The 17235-nt window shown below is 40.6% G+C and overlaps 1 protein-coding gene across 3 annotated transcripts in view; it reads right to left on the bottom strand.

Moving 5' to 3' along the window:
* LOC146833819 (dimethylaniline monooxygenase [N-oxide-forming] 2-like) overlaps window positions 1–17235 on the bottom strand; it is a 230324-nt gene that overhangs the window by 117465 nt on the left and 95624 nt on the right. The gene's annotated exons all lie outside the window — the stretch shown is intronic.

Below are 17235 nucleotides of genomic sequence, written 5' to 3'. Positions count from 1 at the left end.
CATCTCTATCAAGTCGGGCTCTCCATGTGACCCTCTCCCAATTAATATTCTGAGCCAACTGGACGACAGTGCTTTGGGGATTATTGCCGAGACATTAAACGCCTCCATTCATCTGGCAACCGTCCCAGCGTCCTGGAAGCGCGCCATGGTCAGCCCTCTGCTGAAAAAGCCGTCAGCTGATCCAGAGGTACTGGCCAACTATCGTCCGATTTCCCTGCTGCCAGCATTCTCAAAAATACTGGAGAAGCACATCCATGGTGTACTTTCAACTTACACAGAGAATAACAACCTACTCCATTTTTCCCAATCGGGTTTTAGGGCAGGCCACTCCACCGAATCTGCCCTCCTGGGAGTCACGGAGAAGATCAGGGGATTTTTGGACGACGGGCAAACGGTTGCTCTTGTTCTGCTTGATTTAAGCGCAGCCTTCGACACCATCTCACACAACAGACTGCTTGTCAGGCTGAGTGAGGATGGTGTCGGAGGGGCAGCGCTGGACTGGATTAGATCTTACTTGAGCAACAGGACGTTTCAGATCTCGTCCTCACAGGCCCAGTCGGACATTTTTTTGTCACCCCACGGTGTGCCTCAGGGCTCAATTTTGAGCCCGCTATTTTTCAATCTGTATCTCCGCCCCCTCGCCGATTTGGCAGAGCGGGTAGGTCTAGAACTTATGACCTATGCGGACGATTCGCAGATTATTTTTTCCCTTACTAACTCAGAATCTTCATCCCCCTCTGTGCTGAAACTAGGCCTTCAGGAAATTTTCAGCTGGATGTCTACGAACCAGCTAAAGCTCAATGGGGAGAAGACAGAGATTCTTCTCCTGGGGAAAAATAAAGATCTGTGGCAGGATACCCATTGGCCACCATCTTTGGGCGCCTTCCCCACCCCGGCTACCCAAGCTAGAAATTTGGGGGTGTGCATTGATGATTCATTATCAATGAAACAGCAGGCCAACAAAGTGGCTGGTGTCTGCTTCACGATCCTTAAATGGCTGCGGAAGATTATCTGGATGCTGCCTGTGGATACCCAGAAGACCGTAGTCAATGCATTAATTACATCTAGGCTTGACTACGGTAACATCTTATACCTGGGTTCCAATCTAGCCGTGATCAGGAGATTGCAGCTGGTCCAGAACTCCGCAGCCAGGTTGCTGTGCAAGATTCCTAGGACAGCAAGGATCTCGAAGCATCTGTGGAACCTGCATTGGTTGAGGGTAGAGAACCGAGTTCGGTTCAAAGCCTTGACATACATGTTCAAGATCAGGGCAGGAACTGCACCAAAATACCTGCAAAAATTGGTTAGGCCCCATGTTCCTACACGCAATCTCCGTTCTTTAAATGGAGCAAATTTCGTGGTTCCCAGGTTCAAACTGGCCCGAATGGGGGGGAAATCTTTCTCCCATCTGGGACCAGTTCTTTGGAATTCCCTCCCCTTAGCCTTACGGAAGGAGGAGAATTTTGCCAGTTTTAAGAAAAACGTTAAAACTTGGCTTTTTAATAAATAATTGTGGTCCTTGACAGTTACTGCCTCTATGTTTTGACCTCTTAGCCCTGGCGCCGGGAAACCCTTTGTGGGTATCTGTGCGCATTACAAATGCAAAAAATAAATTAAATAAATAAATAAATAAAGATGTGTCATCATCGACGAGGATGTGAGGTGCAGATGCGACAATGAGTCTGTGAAGAGCCATGCAGTGGATGAATTGCGTCAATTTTCTCCCTGCAATTACAGCGATGCGTTGGTTCCCAGTGCAAGTCACTGGTTCCGGATGCAATGCTGGGTTGCTGCTCCCATAGTAGCAATGCTTCGATTCTCCAGGCAATGCGCTGGTTTCGAGGGCGATGTGCCTGCTCCACTCCATGTAACGACGAGGATGTGCTGGTTCCAAGGATGATGCGCCAGGTCCACTTCACGAAACTGTGAGGATGCACTGGTTTCTAGGGTGATGCACCAGGTACGCTCGAATACAACGACGAGGAAGTGCTGGTTCTAGCTCATGCAAAGGCGAAGATGCATCCATTCCGATGAGGATGCGTGGATTCTGGATGAAGAAGCATTTGAAGTGGGGCAGTCCTTTAAGAAAGTTTTGAAGTGCACAGAGGTTCACCCTTCCTGCTTCATCTCCAAACTCACTACAGAGGGCATTCAACCCTTTGTGTGGGGACAGGACACAGCCCTTTCAGGTTTAAGTGTCAACTACCCCCTCCCATCCTACTCAGAATGCTCCTATTCTACATTCAGATGATCACTCAGGTTCACCTACCCTTCCTTTATGTATGGCTGTCTAGCGGGAATGCAGGAAGCTAGCTGTCAGCCACCCCAGACATGTATTCCGAAACTGGCATCAGGCACCAAATGGCTAAAGTAATAATAATACTGATAATTAAGGAAATTCCAACTTTCTAAAAGTGGCATTTGCTGAACTTGAATTTAAAAGCCAACTTACCATGAGTTGTAATTTTAAATTGTAAATTCGGTGACCCAAACTTGTAAAGTCTATCTCCTACCAATTGGGAATTGATGTAATAAGGTAATCTCAATGTTATCCTATGGGAGAGATAGGCCTTTTAGTAGTGAAAAACTAAACTGTTGTTTTTTTACTACCATGATATGTAAAACTTAAAAGTACATGTCCTGCCATTTAAATACATGACACCCTGCCCTGTGCTTTAGACAGTGCCTACTTTACAGGTGACTTAAATGTGTAAAAAGGGAAGGTTTAGGCCCCGCAAGAGGGTTGCCATGCCGGGTCGAAATGGCAGTTTAATACTGCACATACGGCTCTGCAATGGGAGGCCTGATCCATTGTAAGAGGGCTATGTGAATGGGTGGCACAATGACTGCTTCATTCCCACTAGTAGCATTTGATTAACAGTTCCTGGGCACATGCAGTGCAGTCTACTAGGGATTTATATGTAAATTAAATCCCAGTTGAGGTTAAGCCAATGTTGCCATGTTTAGGAGAGACAGCACAAGCACTTTAGCACTGGTCAGCAGTGGTAAAGTTGCGCACAGTTCTAAGACCAGCATAAATTAGTTCAGAATATTGGAGGGAGGTAGGAAAAATGTTAGGGAAAGACCAGCCTAAAGTTGCCAAGCCTAACATGTTCCATAAAAAAAACTAAAAAAACTTTATCTTGATTTCTGTCATTTTTGTCTCAGCCTGCGTCCCTGGGGCCTCTAGAGCCTCAAGGATGGGGCCCACGCCCTCTCTCCCCCTTTTAACAACAAAAAGCGCCTGGGATGGGGTCCCCAGGGCCTATAGTGGCATGTGAAGGGGGCTCTTTTCTTTCCCTGAAAATTCAATGGTTGCATTATAAAGCACCAGTTTGGCTTTATTTGTATTCATTAAAATTATAAACTGGTTGTATCTGCATGGTTTAAACGAGAAAGCTGAAAAGGGTTTGCATAAAAATGCTATACGTACGGTATTAGTGGTGCGTTTATTTTTAGTTTCCTGTGTATTCTCCAAGTCTGCAACCAGAACTCTTTCATCAGGAGGAAGAGACCAAACATTTATTAGAGTTTGAGTGAGACTGATTGTGCAACCATGTATTGTAAGTAAAGCTCTTAGCGTTAGTGGCGTAACGAAAGTTGAAGGGGCTCCCCTGCAAGGTACACCGAGGGACCCCCGCTCTGGATTGAATCCGGAGCTCTTAGCCCAGAGTACTGTGCTCAGGACCCCACTGCACCGCGGGGGATGCCGGGCCTGCGTTACGCCCCTGCCGAGGCTTATGGTATATTTTTTTTTACAATTTCTTCCTGTGTTACATACACATGCGCATGTCTTCATCAAATTAATCTCATCCCTTTTTGTTTGTCTCCTCATGCTGTCAATCGGCACAGATATTGGCCTGGCTCTAGTGATTGAAAGCAGGAAGAGTCCCCGAAAAAGAAGACCTAGTTTCTATATGTTTACTTTTTAATAAAAACAGCTAGAAGAGGTCGAACTAACACAAAATATAGATCTGGGCACCAAACTAAAAATGGCCCCCATTAGTTAATTAAAAAGTCGCCCATGGTTGCAAATTGGGGCAGCTTTAAACTTGTGAAGACACACTGTATAAGTGTTTTGCAAGAAATGGAAGACTGCATGGATTGGAGCTTGCTGAAGGCAATGTATGTTTTAATATTAGGTAAATCAACAGTGAAAATCTGCCCAACAGACAACAAGGCAGGCCCACAATCAGTTAAAACAAAAGGTCACACACTGACCTGCAGACCAGACAGACGGGCACTGCCTGATTGCCCTAAAGGCCTTTAGAGAAACACATTCTTCTGCATATATTTATGTGTAAAAATCAGTAAAAAGTAAAATCTGGAAGTTTTAATTATGATAAATGAAATGTCACCTCAGAGGTCTGTGACCATAAAAAAGTTTTCAGCCATGGGTCTTGGTCTTCTATTTGAGCACGGACACCCTCAGTGACGTACAATATCCTTACCCTTGTATGGCTGTGGCAAGTTTTCCCATTAATACAATTTTTGGAGGAAAAAGGAATTGTTTATATTACCTGTTCTGGTTAGCGAGACCTACATATAGGTTTAAATATTTTTCCTTCATGATTTTTTTTCTTTATGCAAAGCTTTAAAAACAGTATATTGATCACTATTACATTCAGACATGTAACACTGTTGACACAGGAACTGGGTTTGGAGGTGGTGAGTGGTTTAGTTAAATTGTCAGGCAGTGAGACTAAGGTTAAATACATATAGTAAATGAATTAAAATACAGCACCATAAACATTATACTAAACAATTAAAAGCATTAAATAGAATAATAAATCAAAACACTCCAAAATGCAACTTCATTATATTACAATTTTCAGTAATCCCAGTTAAATATTTTAAAAGCTATTAGTTAAGTTGCAATTCAAAATGCCCCCATTGAGCAGCAGATTGTAACTTTTTTGCCTATACGAAGAAAAGTCCAACTGCAAAGGAAACCCTAACTGAGGATAATAAAGCAACGCTATTCAGCAACTGACAACGTTGTAATTTCCTAGCCGAGTAGTCTACAAAAATCACAAAAAAACACGTAACATGCTTCATTATTTGCATTGATTGAATGATACAAGGGCATGGGAAGCTGCTAGTGGAAAATAGCCAAAACTTCAAGAATAATAGGGCACACTGGGAAATTCCTGCTCTAAACGTGGTTAATAGGCAGAGCAACTGAAATTATGCGGAAGGGGAGGACCAAATTATGCAGCTGAGTTTACTAAATTATGCTGCAAGAAAAGCCAAACTATGCGGCAAAATGCAGCACGTTTTGTGATAGTATTACCTCATTATTTTGTCATTCTTACATTTGAACACTATCTGGCCAAAAGTTTCACCTCATTAGCACCGGTCAGGCACCCAAATAAAGCAATAAACAACAGAAAGAGGGCCAGTTAACCTTTGCGAAGGGCCTTATGCTGTGCCACAACATGTGTAGCAACGTTTTAGGTAACTTGTGATGCGTTTGAGTATGAACCAATTTAGGGGGGGGGGAGGTTAAAATGTGAAGATTATTCTGAAGATGAAGGATTATGTGGGGAAATATGACAAATCCATAAATACGAGCAAAACGCTGTAGCCGTAAAAATGTATAATTCAAGTGGGCTGTTAAATGTTTACAAAGATATATGTATTATTAACCCAGTGCAGTAGCTTTTCATACCATACACAGTTTTAATGAAAATTGAACCTTCCAGAGGTTTTAGCAACCTCCTCAGTCTCCATTGATAGTCGACATTTCTCCATAAATCTTTTGGCCACCCATGACAAATTACTCTGGTGGGTGGTACAGGGGTTGAAATACAACTCTGGTATTCTGCGCTCTTAACAAGCTTCTTGAATATACCGTAGCTGCAGGATCTTACATGTGTTGTCCAGTTTTAGACAATCCAATATAATCTCTCTATTCAGACTAGCCTTTGGGTTGGACCAGATGGAAATCCATAAACATATTGTGACAAGGTTTGTTTCTTCTAATACATTCTCTAGGCTCAATCCCTCTTGTCGAATAATTCTAGCTTGTTAATTCCAAAAAGGGGTCTATTGTCTTCTATCTGAAGAAAAGAGACATCACAGTATCCCCAAGAATCCGCACCCTGGATGGCAATGGGAATACACCCACCAGCGCAGACCATCAACATATATTTGGTAGATACCCTACCTAGGCAAGCAGCAAAATCAAACACTGTCCCCTGTGATTTAATAAATATGCCCCTTTCGTCCCAACATGGTAGGACCAGCTTTGGAGTTACCAAAAGGGGAGCCCTCAGTAAGAAAAGAGGGGGAACTCTCTCTAAAGCTCTCTACTCAGTATGTACTGGTTTTTGTCTGGATAATTTCGATCCAGTTGCTAAACGTTTTAGAAAAAATAGTTATTAAATCTCGCTTCTTCATAAATGAAATGTAGTCATCAATTAAATGATAAACACCATTTGCACTCATTGAGGAAAGAACAGCATTGTCCGCATTTAATAAAACTGGAACAGAACTAGAACCTATCCTCGGGAATCAAGCTGTGCGTTCCTGTTGATAAAATCCCTGAAATTAACTTGAACCCAGTATTAGATAGAATTAATGCTACCTTAGACAGAATAAACAATTTTCATCTGTCACTGCACGGCAGGTCAAATGTTTTAAAGATGCTGGTGCTCCCCAAATTGTTATATCTGTTTAGAACTATACCACTGGAATTTCCAGCGATTTACTTTAAAAGGCTTGAGAATATTAGTTCTAGATTTTTATGGGATCATAAAAGGCATAGAAGGGCACATAAAAAGATGGTGCTCCCTAGAACTGTGGGAGGCTGGGGGATTCCGTATTTTTTGTTTTATTATTGGGCGGCAGCATTGAAATTTATGTCTCCACTGGTAGTGGGAGAGAGGGCTAAGCTGCTGCCCTGCCACAGCCCATCAATTTATGAATTTGGATTGGGGGAAAAGGCAAATTGCTGCTTGGTAAAATTCGCGGAACCCAGCTACTATAAAAAAACAAAGTTTAAAATTTATAAGGCTGCCTTCACAATTTGGAGGAGAGTTAAACGGCTTCTAGCTCTTCCGAAAATAAATGCCTATATCCCTTTTGAGGCTTTAGGGGTACTTCCACCAATTTTTCGTCTAGGAGATCTCTGTCCAGACGGCCAATTTTTAACCTTTACAGAGCTTAAATTACAATATGGCTTATCAAAACACGATTTCTTTAAATATTTGCAAATCCCCAGCTTCTGTAATACATTAGCTCCAGATGGTATGCACCAATTTAGAAAATTTCCATTAATAGAACAGTTGGGGAAAAATATGCCTATTGGTTTTTTCTATTCTAATTTGATAAAGTTAATGCCCAATGACTTACAGTATTGCCAGGAAAGATGGAAAAGGAAGTTAAATATAGAGACAATTGCGTTAAACACCTCTCTTGCCTTGGCGAACAAAATTTTAATGACAGGCAGGATGCGTGCACAACATTATATGGCTATTTAGGATTTATATTACACACCGGGGAAGATTGCGAAATGGGGTACAGGACCAGGAACTAAGTGCAATAGGTGGGGTACTTTAGCTGCAGATGCTCTCCACATGTTCTACTTATGTTCAAAACTGGGGGATCTTCTATCTTCAATTCAATCTTTTTTGGGTGTGGTAGTGAGATCACCAGTGTACATTACTGGGGAGATGGTATTGTTAGGAATTAAAACTGATGCTGAAGCACAACGAAGATCGAAGTCTATAACTTCCTTTTTGTTTATCTGTATGGCGATTCTCCGTGCTTGTATTACGAAAGATTGGATCTCCTCTGACCCTCCGTCATTTTTTGCTTGGAGGGCCAGACTATTGGCAACTTTTAATATGGAATCTGCAATCTATAAAACAAAGGGACTTAGAAAGAGCACAAGGGGCTTAAAAATGTTGAGGCCAATCACAGAATGGATTGAAGAGTCTGTAAGATAGGGTATATTCTGGGATATTGTGGGATATTATTTTTTGTTGATTAATAAGCATTGCTGGGGTCTGCTCTATTTTTATCCCTATCTGGGGTCCTCAGCCCTGCGTGTTCAGTTTCCCCCTTCCTGTATTTGTCTGCTGGTTTAGAACGTCGGCCTGCCAACTCACTATATCTGATTGTTGATTTTTTGTGCTCGGTAGGGTCGCCACCTAGACAAAGTTTTTGATTTTTCATTTGTGACTGTTCCTTGTAAAAAAAGAATTTCTTCAAAATTAAATTAAAAAAAAAAAAAAAAGATCCTATCCTCGGTGAATTGGTTTCATGCATCCTCAAAATAGCCTCTAAATTATTTGCATATAATGTAAATACATGATGAAGAAGAACACACCTATCTAATGCAAAAGATTCAGAGCATACAACTTTTTCTCCATAACTAAACCTCACAGCCAAACCATAGTGCAATCTTTTCAAGAAATCTATTTGTGCTTGCTTCATGTTATGTTATGTTATGTTATGTTATCTATAGCTCTAAGTGGGAGCCATTGGCGTGAATACCAAATTCTAAATCTGGTTATTCACCGCAATCACATAGCAAAAGTGATAAACAAAAATTAATTCCTGCTATATCTATTATAAAGCCATTCCATGTTGGTAATTGAGTGACATTATAGGCAACTCAAGTTTCACCTTCGGTGTCTATATGATGTCACTCAGAACCATATGGTGAAAAGCATCCCTTTTATTCACGGTTGCCATTCCACAAATCTATATATTGTTCACAGCTTGGTTTTATTGCCCCAAAGACACAGCTGAATCCATGAAGAGTGCCATTGTTTTACATATGTATATTTGCTAGTTAGCAGATGGATATGTGAACATTGTTCAACTATGCCAAGACTAGATTTAAAACCCTATTGTGGGGCCACCAATATCCCCTTTGCCCCGGCCTAGTCCTGGATACCGGTCAGCAGGACTCTGCCCATCAATTTGACAGCTGAATCAATCAAAGATGGGTCTGTAAAAGGAGGGATCCTCCCATTACACTGGTTAAAAATTGAAATAATAATTGATGATGTCCAGGACCTTGATAATGTGGATGCAGCGGCTCCATTCAGCAGTATTGTTAAGGTAGGGGCCCATTAATCGCTATATCTTTGCATATGTCCATTGGTACCAACTCAGTACCTGTCGCTTTTACTGCTGGTCTGCCTTTAATTTCTTATGAAACCTTCTGCAAATTGAAAGTCAAGTAATGTTTATGAACGATTCTCAAAGGGTGGTGACTTTCATTATTATTATAGCCATAAACTGTGGTATAAAGCCAACAAAATTCTGCTAGCAATATGACCGTGTATCTAAGAATTAATTTAATGGTAGGCTCAGACAGTGCTTAATTTGAGCCTGTGCTCAGCACACACTTAATTGGTTTCTGATGCTCGGAACCCTTACCTAATTGTCAACACTATACCTATAACAGTCTACAACATGATGGCGCTGCTCATCTAATTTAGAGCTGAGCAGAACAACGGTTGTTTATGAATACAATATACATTTAAATTGCTAATACCTGCCTCCCCAGCCATTCCTTTAGCTTTGGGGACCTGGAATAATCTGAACTGTTGCATTTACATCAGGGGGAGATGGTTAGTAGTTGTTTTGGCAGTGATGACAAGGGCAATGGGTGTTGCAAGCTGCAGTGGCCCCCTGGTCAAATCCCTGGCACTTAATATTTTACAAATTAAGCACTGGGTTCAGAGCAGCCCTTTACAACTCTCCGAAATGAAGCTGCATCCAAAATGAAGCTGCAATCAGGTTCTGTCAATCTCTAATTGCTCCTTCCCTCTCAGAAATGGCACCTTAAGTCCACACAACAATCTGAGACAGCCACTGGGTCGCTTAGAAGGCTTTTCAAAGCTTTGCGCAAATTGCGGCCACTCGCACTGCAATGTCGATCAAACCATTTATATCACCAATTACATGGTCTGGGCTTAAGAAGCGCCGACAGTGCTTTAGAAATGGTCTCAAATACAGTTCTATATGAAGTCAAAACTTCAAAAGAGTCAACATATTCATACGGACACGGACAGATATGGGGCAGTGTGTCAAAAAACTCCTGCTAAAGCATTAATGTCAGGTCTACCTTTTCGCAGTCAAGTCTCCTACCCTGCTCAACTACAATTTCTCTAAGTGCAACTTGCAATTATAGCTGTCACAAAGATCTGCATATTTAGCACAATTCTAGGAGTCAGGCAACATCTTATCTTGCCAAGTAAATGCAAAGAAAACAGAAAAATAGTCAAGAACACTTGAACTGCCTTGTTCCGAGAAATTAGGAACATTAGAACCCAAATGGGAAAAGTTAGTGTTAACATTATATATATTTCATTTATGTAGCAGCTCCATATAAAATGCATCCTGCTGATTGCTTTTGAAAGGGCTAAGCTGTAAAGTACTTTTTAACAGCACAACTAGAGGACTGTACCAGTAGATCTAAGTCTCCCTACTTCATATTAAGATCTACTGCTAATAAAGTAAATTGCCTTGCGGTAAAAACTCTTGATAGATTTAACAATAAGGGAGTCCATAGTAGCAACTAATGTCTGTACATTTGTAATAAGTGAAAGAAGAAAATTAATAATTGTAGAAATGAAACAAATAAAAATATCTTATCCTTTAAGGAAATTTCCAATATCTGTATATTGGAAGAACCAATAAATCTGATTTTGACCTTGAAGTTAATAAAAAAACAGCATTCAGATTAACAGCCAACCTTTTGACATTCCAGATCAATGTGGGAATCCTGTGATGGTATAAAAGACACTTAGTGTTTTGCAAGTTTTAGAACGGAACCCTTTTGGTCCCTAACGGACTCTTAGAGCTGGAATGTAGGTGTCAGAGTGGAACACAAGGAAAGCTTGTTTTAGAATGTTGAGTTGGAGTTGCACTAAGCATAATAAAGACGTGTAATACTAAGCTCCATTTGTGGTGTAGTCATTGGCGGGTTCCCAGGATGGAGAGGATAATACAAATGGGAACGAGATAGGAGATAATCAACCAAAAGAATGACTGTGCTCTCCCAGAGTTTGCCGTGGTCAAAGCAAACTGCTTGTGCATGCCACTTGTGTCACTGACGAAGTATTGAATCAATGCTTCATACATGTGAAAGCGCAACTCCAGCCGCTGTAAAGCAGGTGAAGACAACGGATGAGCTGCGAAGAGTCTGCACTTCAAAGGTCTGGAATCTGTTGGTCAGGCAATACAAAACGGCACCGCTCTGCCACGCAAGATAAAGTTGCACGTTATTCGGACTGCTAACACTGAAGGCGGATTCAACCTGGCTTATGAAGCACAGACAATGATAATCATAACTTGCAAATTAACACTGCAAACAAAAGCGCCAAAAGGCAGAGATCAACCAGGTGTTGGAAAATGCAAACTGACATTTAGAAGAAAAAAGATAAATGACTAACTGAATACGCTATAGAGTCATAGTCCCACAGCACTCTGTAAAGATGGCTCAAGGAGAAGTGCTTGGGTTGTGCTTACAGAACTGTCCATACTAGGCCTGGGCGGTAAATTTTGTTCTGCTCAAGTGGGCTGTTAAATGTTTACAAATATATATGTATTAGTTGCTAAACGTTTTAGAAAAAATAGTTATTAAATCTCGCTTCTCCATAAATGAAAATGTAGTCATCAATTAAATGATAAACACCATTTGCACTCGTTGAGGAAAGAACAGCATTGTCCGCATTTAATAAAACTGGAACAGAACTAGAACCTATCCTAAGGAATCAAGCTGTGCGTTCCTGTTGATAAAATCCCTGAAATTAACTTGAACCCAGTATTAGATAGAATTAATGCTACCTTAGACAGAATAAACAATTTTCATCTGTCACTGCACGGCAGGTCAAATGTTTTAAAGATGCTGGTGCTCCCCAAATTGTTATATCTGTTTAGAACTATACCACTGGAATTTCCAGCGATTTACTTTAAAAGGCTTGAGAATATTAGTTCTATATTTTTATTGGATCATAAAAGGCATAGAAGGGCACATAAAAAGATGGTGCTCCCTAGAACTGTGGGAGGCTGGGGGATTCCGTATTTTTTGTTTTATTATTGGGCGGCAGCATTGAAATTTATGTCTCCACTGGTAGTGGGAGAGAGGGCTAAGCTGCTGCCCTGCCACAGCCCATCAATTTATGAATTTGGATTGGGGGAAAAGGCAAATTGCTGCTTGGTAAAATTCGCGGAACCCAGCTACTATAAAAAAACAAAGTTTAAAATGTATAAGGCTGCCTTCATAATTTGGAGGAGAGTTAAACGGCTTCTAGCTCTTCCGAAAATAAATGCCTATATCCCTTTTGAGGCTTTAGGGGTACTTCCACCAATTTTTCGTCTAGGAGATCTCTGTCCAGACGGCCAATTTTTAACCTTTACAGAGCTTAAATTACAATATGGCTTATCAAAACACGATTTCTTTAAATATTTGCAAATCCCCAGCTTCTGTAATACATTAGCTCCAGATGGTATGCACCAATTTAGAAAATTTCCCTTAATAGAACAGTTGGGGAAAAATATGCCTATTGGTTTTTTCTATTCTAATTTGATAAAGTTAATGCCCAATGACTTACAGTATTGCCAGGAAAGATGGAAAAGGAAGTTAAATATAGAGACAATTGCGTTAAACACCTCTCTTGCCTTGGCGAACAAAATTTTAATGACAGGCAGGATGCGTGCACAACATTATATGGCTATTTATGATTTATATTACACAGCGGGGAAGATTGCGAAATGGGGTACAGGACCAGGAACTAAGTGCAATAGGTGGGGTACTTTAGCTGCAGATGCTCTCCACATGTTCTACTTATGTTCAAAACTGGGGGATCTTCTATCTTCAATTCAATCTTTTTTGGGTGTGGTAGTGAGATCACCAGTGTACATTACTGGGGAGATGGTATTGTTAGGAATTAAAACTGATGCTGAAGCACAACGAAGATCGAAGTCTATAACTTCCTTTTTGTTTATCTGTATGGCGATTCTCCGTGCTTGTATTACGAAAGATTGGATCTCCTCTGACCCTCCGTCATTTTTTGCTTGGAGGGCCAGACTATTGGCAACTTTTAATATGGAATCTGCAATCTATAAAACAAAGGGACTTAGAAAGAGCACAAGGGGCTTAAAAATGTTGAGGCCAATCACAGAATGGATTGAAGAGTCTGTAAGATAGGGTATATTCTGGGATATTGTGGGATATTATTTTTTGTTGATTAATAAGCATTGCTGGGGTCTGCTCTATTTTTATCCCTATCTGGGGTCCTCAGCCCTGCGTGTTCAGTTTCCCCCTTCCTGTATTTGTCTGCTGGTTTAGAACGTCGGCCTGCCAACTCACTATATCTGATTGTTGATTTTTTGTGCTCGGTAGGGTCGCCACCTAGACAAAGTTTTTGATTTTTCATTTGTGACTGTTCCTTGTAAAAAAAGAATTTCTTCAAAATTAAATTAAAAAAAAAAAAAAAAGATCCTATCCTCGGTGAATTGGTTTCATGCATCCTCAAAATAGCCTCTAAATTATTTGCATATAATGTAAATACATGATGAAGAAGAACACACCTATCTAATGCAAAAGATTCAGAGCATACAACTTTTTCTCCATAATTAAACCTCACAGCCAAACCATAGTGCAATCTTTTCAAGAAATCTATTTGTGCTTGCTTCATGTTATGTTATGTTATGTTATGTTATCTATAGCTCTAAGTGGGAGCCATTGGCGTGAATACCAAATTCTAAATCTGGTTATTCACCGCAATCACATAGCAAAAGTGATAAACAAAAATTAATTCCTGCTATATCTATTATAAAGCCATTCCATGTTGGTAATTGAGTGACATTATAGGCAACTCAAGTTTCACCTTCGGTGTCTATATGATGTCACTCAGAACCATATGGTGAAAAGCATCCCTTTTATTCACGGTTGCCATTCCACAAATCTATATATTGTTCACAGCTTGGTTTTATTGCCCCAAAGACACAGCTGAATCCATGAAGAGTGCCATTGTTTTACATATGTATATTTGCTAGTTAGCAGATGGATATGTGAACATTGTTCAACTATGCCAAGACTAGATTTAAAACCCTATTGTGGGGCCACCAATATCCCCTTTGCCCCGGCCTAGTCCTGGATACCGGTCAGCAGGACTCTGCCCATCAATTTGACAGCTGAATCAATCAAAGATGGGTCTGTAAAAGGAGGGATCCTCCCATTACACTGGTTAAAAATTGAAATAATAATTGATGATGTCCAGGACCTTGATAATGTGGATGCAGCGGCTCCATTCAGCAGTATTGTTAAGGTAGGGGCCCATTAATCGCTATATCTTTGCATATGTCCATTGGTACCAACTCAGTACCTGTCGCTTTTACTGCTGGTCTGCCTTTAATTTCTTATGAAACCTTCTGCAAATTGAAAGTCAAGTAATGTTTATGAACGATTCTCAAAGGGTGGTGACTTTCATTATTATTATAGCCATAAACTGTGGTATAAAGCCAACAAAATTCTGCTAGCAATATGACCGTGTATCTAAGAATTAATTTAATGGTAGGCTCAGACAGTGCTTAATTTGAGCCTGTGCTCAGCACACACTTAATTGGTTTCTGATGCTCGGAACCCTTACCTAATTGTCAACACCATACCTATAACAGTCTACAACATGATGGCGCTGCTCATCTAATTTAGAGCTGAGCAGAACAACGGTTGTTTATGAATACAATATACATTTAAATTGCTAATACCTGCCTCCCCAGCCATTCCTTTAGCTTTGGGGACCTGGAATAATCTGAACTGTTGCATTTACATCAGGGGGAGATGGTTAGTAGTTGTTTTGGCAGTGATGACAAGGGCAATGGGTGTTGCAAGCTGCAGTGGCCCCCTGGTCAAATCCCTGGCACTTAATATTTTACAAATTAAGCACTGGGTTCAGAGCAGCCCTTTACAACTCTCCGAAATGAAGCTGCGTCCAAAATGAAGCTGCAATCAGGTTCTGTCAATCTCTAATTGCTCCTTCCCTCTCAGAAATGGCACCTTAAGTCCACACAACATTCTGAGACAGCCACTGGGTCGCTTGGAAGGCTTTTCAAAGCTTTGCGCAAATTGCGGCCACTCGCACTGCAATGTCGATCAAACCATTTATATCATCAATTACATGATCTGGGCTTAAGAAGCACCGACAGTGCTTTAGAAATGGTCTCAAATACAGTTCTATATGAAGTCAAAACTTCAAAAGAGTCAACATATTCATACGGACACGGACAGATATGGGGCAGTGTGTCAAAAAACTCCTGCTAAAGCATTAATGTCAGGTCTACCTTTTCGCAGTCAAGTCTCCTACCCTGCTCAACTACAATTTCTCTAAGTGAAACTGGCAATTATAGCTGTCACAAAGATCTGCATATTCAGCACAATTCTAGGAGTCAGGCAACATCTTATCTTGCCAAGTAAATGCAAAGAAAACAGAAAAATAGTCAAGGACACTTGAACTGCCTTGTTCCGAGAAATTACGAACATTAGAACCCAAATGGGAAAAGTTAGTGTTAACATTATATATATTTCATTTATGTAGTAGCTCCATATAAAATGCATCCTGCTGATTGCTTTTGAAAGGGCTAAGCTGTAAAGTACTTTTTAACAGCACAACTAGAGGACTGTACCAGTAGATCTAAGTCTCCCTATTTCATATTAAGATCTACTGCTAATAAAGTAAATTGCCTTGCGGTAAAAACTCTTGATAGATTTAACAATAAGGGAGTCCATAGTAGCAACTAATGTCTGTACATTTGTAATAAGTGAAAGAATAAAATTAATAATTGTAGAAATGAAACAAATAAAAATATCGTATCCTTTAAGGAAATTTCCAATATCTGTATATTGGAAGAACCAATACATCTGATTTTGACCTTGAAGTTATTAAAAAACCAGCATTCAGATTAACAGCCCACCTTTTGACATTCCAGATCAATGTGGGAGTCCTGTGATGGTATAAAACACACTTAGTGTTTTGCAAGTTTTAGAACGGAACCCTTTTGGTCCCTAGCGGACTCTTAGAGCTGGAATGTAGGTGTCAGAGTGGAACATAAGGAAAGCTTGTTTTAGAATGTTGAGTTGGAGTTGCACTAAGCATAATAAAGACGTGTAATACTAAGCTCCATTTGTGGTGTTGTCATTGGCGGGTTCCCAGGCTGGAGAGGATAATATAAATGGGAACGAGATAGGGGATAAGCAACCCAAAGAATGACTGTGCTCTCCCAGAGTTTGCCGTAGTCAAAGCAAACTGCTTGTGCATGCCACGTGTGTCACTGACGAAGTATTGAATCAATGCTTCATACATGTGAAAGCGCAACTCCAGCCGCTGTAAAGCAGGTGAAGACAACGGATGAGCTGCGAAGAGTCTGCACTTCAAAGGTCTGGAATCTGTTGGTCAGGCAATACAAAACGGCACCGCTCTGCCACGCAAGATAAAGTTGCACGTTATACGGACTGCTAACACTGAAGGCGGATTCAACCTGGCTTATGAAGCACAGACACTGATAATCATAACTTGCAAATTAACACTGCAAACAAAAGCGCTGAAAGGCAGAGATCAACCAGGTGTTGGAAAATGCAAATTGACATTTAGAAGAAAAAAGATAAATGACTTACTGAATACGCTATAGAGAGTCATAGTCCCACAGCACACTGTGGCTCAAGGAGAAGTGCTTGGGTTGTGCTTACAGTGCTGTCCATACCCAAAGCGCTTCATTCACAAAGTTGTTGAGTGGGGCTTAGAACAACTTCAGTTATTCGAAGAATAAAGAGCTGAGAGCAACTCATGGAATAGTGACATTTTTCAGATGGCAGCAAAGAAAGTCACATTTCCAGCTATCATTAAAGATGATTCTGATGCCATCACGTCACAAGGTCTCACAGATGAGCTGCCTAAACCAACTCACAGTGATTCACCAGCAGTGTCATTAAGTTCCTCACTGGTCTACAATGCTGCAACATTCCTGAAACCACCCCCGCTTTTTTCATACCACCAAAAAGTAAAACATTGGCAATAGATGAACTGTGTGGATAGAGACATTTGATGATTTCATTGATGCACTTGGAGACTAACAACAGGAAGATTATCAAGTATCTCAAAAATCTTACAGGTGATGGTGTGAAAGAAGTTATAAAGAAAATGCAGCGAACTGTTGAAGAAATGACATAATGTCAGATTAAAGAAATGCTGAATCTTAAGTCCAATCCAGTAC

This window comes from Triturus cristatus, chromosome 4_2, assembly GCF_964204655.1.
Source record: "Triturus cristatus chromosome 4_2, aTriCri1.1, whole genome shotgun sequence".
Taxonomy (NCBI): Eukaryota; Metazoa; Chordata; class Amphibia; order Caudata; family Salamandridae; genus Triturus; species Triturus cristatus.
This window is presented reverse-complemented; position numbering and strand designations above follow the sequence as displayed.